Raw genomic sequence first — 3,925 nt, 5'->3', positions numbered from 1 at the left:
AGGCTTCCAGCACAGCCACAAATCCCATTTTCTCGGGTTTTTTTTTTGCTGAGGGGCATTGCTCGGGAACCGAAAATCGGGTCATTTGACCGAGGCGGACCAGTGAGAGCTCGAGCAATGCTTGGCGGGAGAGTCGTTCATGTCGTGATAGTGCGCACATGTTTTTTCCGACAATCAAACTCCCGATGGCCTCAAAATCCCTTTTTTTTCTTGCCCTTTAACATTTTAACGTTTAAACGTTCATCACACAACAGAAACGTCATCAGGAGAGGGGGTTGTGTGCTGAGAGACACGGAAATTGGGTCATGTGACCAGGCCTGACCATTGAGAGCTCGAGCACTGCTGGGCGGGAGAAGTTCATTCCTGGTCTATCTAACGGCTCAGATGGCGATGCAGAAAATGGCTGGACGAGGAGTGTCGTGGAGGGAGAGGGAGACACTGGATCTCATCGACTTCTGGGGAGAGGAGAAGGTCCAGGAGTCGCTGTCAATGTGCCACAGAAACATAGACGTCTTCGAAAAGATCGCGGAGCAGATGGCGGCAAGAGGGCACAAGCGCACGGCTTTGGAATGTCGGACGAAGACCAAAGCAATGCGCCAAGAATACAAACGAGTGGTGGCACACAACTCCAAATCCGGAAATGCACCCACAACGTGCCCATATTATGCCCAGCTACATCGTATCTTCAGGGGCGATGCCAGCATCAGGCCACAACGGGTGGCCAGAAGCCTCTCCCTTCCGCGCGCCGACACACCGAGACCAGTTCAATTTGAGGGGTCTGAGGAACTGTTTAGCCACCCGATGGTGACCCTGAATCTACAGTCTGTGGATGTCACAGTAAACGATCAAGGTAAGTATGTTTCCTGCTGTTGTGGGTCAAGCGGCGGAATCCTGAGGAGAGATGTGACCACTAGGCTAAACGTTATAACGTTGCAGATAGATAATGCCCATTCTTCCTATGAACTTTGCCGGTGTCATGCCCTTGGCAAAGCAATCTATCTGTGTTGGCACTTTTAATGGTGGGTGTGTGAAGAGGGGCCTGGGGTGGGGGGATGTGGTGGGTATGGAGTTTTCAAGTGATCATTTGCTCACCTGCAGATTCATTCCGTGAAACACAACTCAAGCAGAAGCAACCCTGAAGTCAGAGTAATCTACAAGTTTGGACATGCACCGGTGACATTAGATGTGTGGGAACCTGTTATCCTGTGACATCGTCAAGCCACTTGGGAGTTCACATCACTGGACAATACGTGTTATTCTGACAAGGGTCTTCCATTCATACTCGCATATCCAAACTTTCCAAAATATTACTTACGCTTATGTTTCTTCCAGGGGCTGCATCTGACCAGGAACAATTGATGGAAGCATGTGACGGGGGAGAGGTGGGAGAAGAAGGTAAGATCGAGTGCCATGATCCTATTTAGCAGAGTGGATGGGGTGCATAAGGCAGAGACACCGTTGGCATGAGGATTTCTGTTCTTTCTAGCTGAAGGTGGTATTAGAAGGGCATTAGGATCATGCTGTCAATAAATTAACTTGATTGATTTAAATTACTTTGGGTGATTGATTTAGAGGGCCTCCACCGTAGAGAAGACAGTCAGCTATAAAAATGATGTTTGCCAGGTAGGACTTTGGCACATATCCCCCCAAACAACTCTGCCATCACTTTCCTCCTACATTGTCAAGAAGACTTCAACCTCCAAAAATGGAGGGAGGGGTGCCAGCATTGCAACGTTACCACTTTTCCTGATTGTTTTTTTTTTTAAAATTAAGCAATGTTCCAACATATGATGATACCTACCCTCATGATGGCGGTCCTTCCAACGAGGATGGCCAGCAGCCACCCAGAGCCGCATCAGGGAACGGTGCACGTGGGTGCACCCAACATTCACAGTGGAAGGTTGGGCACCGACAAAGCACATAACTCATGTTCTTCATTGTCAAAGAACTGAATTGTTTTCTATTACCTTGCTCTTACTTGTATGCCACTTCAACTGTTCAAGCATTTAAAGTTGCCAGTCTCCAGATGGGCTAGGAATCTTGCAAGAATTACAGCCGATCTCGTGACTGCAAAGGGGGTTTTCCCTGGGCACTATGGCATCTAAGTAGGACAGATTCTATGGCATAACATCGCATGCTGTGGCTGAGCTTCTGCCATGCACAGGCACTGCTCCCTAATCTTTATGGATTTCGCAAACCAGAGCTGGCAACCACACATGAAGGTTTGGCAAAAGCAATAATTTCTTTGATTACATCACAGCCTCATTTTTTAAGAAAATAAACCGTATGCGGAATTGGGTGGCTTGCCAATCCCACCTTTTTTGGGGGGGGAAAAAACCTGCTTTTTCATAATCAAAGAACTATTGCTTGGGCCAAACATGCATGTTTTATTGCTTGAATATATCTTGCATTGCCTTCGAGAACATGTACACTAACTTCGTGATGTTCCCTCTTCTGAGTGCGGACGGTGTCCCCGGAAACCACAAATGCTGGTTCATTGACATGTGAAGTGGCATAACCCCAAGTCCTGTCACTAGTTATTTTGCTTTCTGGGCTGGTGACATATCTTGAGGTTCTTAGGCAGAGAAACGTCTGCCCCAAATTATGTCTACAAGAATCTTTATCTGGAGATGCCAGGGATAGGATCTGGAACCTTTCACATGTGCAGCATTAACTCAAAAAATTTGGCCTGAATTGTGGCATCATCCACACACTGTGAGACTCGCCTCCGCACGTGCCCTTTCAGTCCACCTCACTCTAGTTTTGTCTGTTCTCTCTGGTTGCCGCTCTCAACTGAAAAACCAGATTCAACCTCTGGCATCTCCATTCTGACACAGTCATCCTAAAAAAATTTTTCCTTTTTAATTCCACAGATTCGGACTTGACTCAGGTGGATGAAATCACGGAGGAGCATGAGGACGGCAGTCGTCCAAATGTGGGTGAGTGAGCTGTTGCGGTCGCGATTCCTTCAACCCTTTCTAGAAACAAATTTCTCTCTTACAATCATACCAATTTCTCAATTCCTGGTTTCAGTCGCTGAAAATCAGCCCGTTGAAACCGCACCAAAAACCACGGCACAGATGTCACCTGCTTCTAGGCTGGAAAAAGCCAGAACCCGAAGCAGACGTGTGGCCTTGCTTAGCACCGTGGCAGAAAAGATGTTGTCTCAGGCAGAGAGAGAGGAGAACAACAATGCCAAGGAGAGAAAACAGACATTGACGGAAAGTCGAGAGTGGCGCATGCAGTTTCTGGAAGCGGAGCAGAGAAGGCATGAAGACACAATGAGGGAGGCACAAGAAGACAGAAAGGCTTTCATTGAGGCGCAGCAGCAGAACTGTGAGGGCATCAACAGAGCGGTCAGTGCCTTGAGCTCCCTGACCGAAATATTGCTGGGGGGAAACCGGGAGCTGAGACACCAAGCCGTGCCTGGACAATCATCTGGAAGGGGAAGTGTGCATAGATCTCCACAGGAGAACCCACCCAGAAAGAGGTGCCGTGTGATTAAACCCAGCAAGAAATTTGATTTGTGATAAACCTTTGAAATTTGAAATATTACTCCTTTCTGGGAAAGTTGAACAGGGCATGGGCCACGGCCAAATCCATTTCCCATTTACCTTTTTTCACTCTCCCCCACACCCGCTGAGAGTGTGGAATTGCCAGGATCAACCCATCACAGCCACAGGGACACAAAATAGGAGGAGGGAAGAGGAGGAGAGGCGGGGGGAAAGAACAACTCAATAGCATTGGGGCATCAGAAAAGGGAGATTGTTTGGTACCGCTCACTTCATGTGAAAGTTGACTTCGGCAACAAATAAACATTTCTGATAGGTTTTACAGTTTGATTGTGGATAGGTATTTTTTGGTCTGAGAAATTTCAAATCAAGACTACCATATCTATTGTGTGTGTTTTTTGAAAAGTTTTTAC

The 3,925-nt window shown here is 47.3% G+C and overlaps 1 long non-coding RNA gene across 1 annotated transcript; it reads left to right on the top strand.

Annotated features, from left to right (window-relative positions):
* Window positions 1–1,327: 1,327 nt before the first annotated feature.
* LOC129323955 (uncharacterized) lies at window positions 1,328–3,074 on the top strand. The gene is made up of 3 exons (XR_008596504.1): window positions 1,328–1,395; window positions 2,874–2,939; window positions 3,034–3,074. It is a non-coding gene; the product is annotated as an uncharacterized LOC129323955 (long non-coding RNA).
* Window positions 3,075–3,925: the final 851 nt, after the last annotated feature.

Source organism: Eublepharis macularius, chromosome 2 (genome assembly GCF_028583425.1).
Source record: "Eublepharis macularius isolate TG4126 chromosome 2, MPM_Emac_v1.0, whole genome shotgun sequence".
In the NCBI taxonomy this organism is placed as follows: Eukaryota; Metazoa; Chordata; class Lepidosauria; order Squamata; family Eublepharidae; genus Eublepharis; species Eublepharis macularius.
This window is presented reverse-complemented; position numbering and strand designations above follow the sequence as displayed.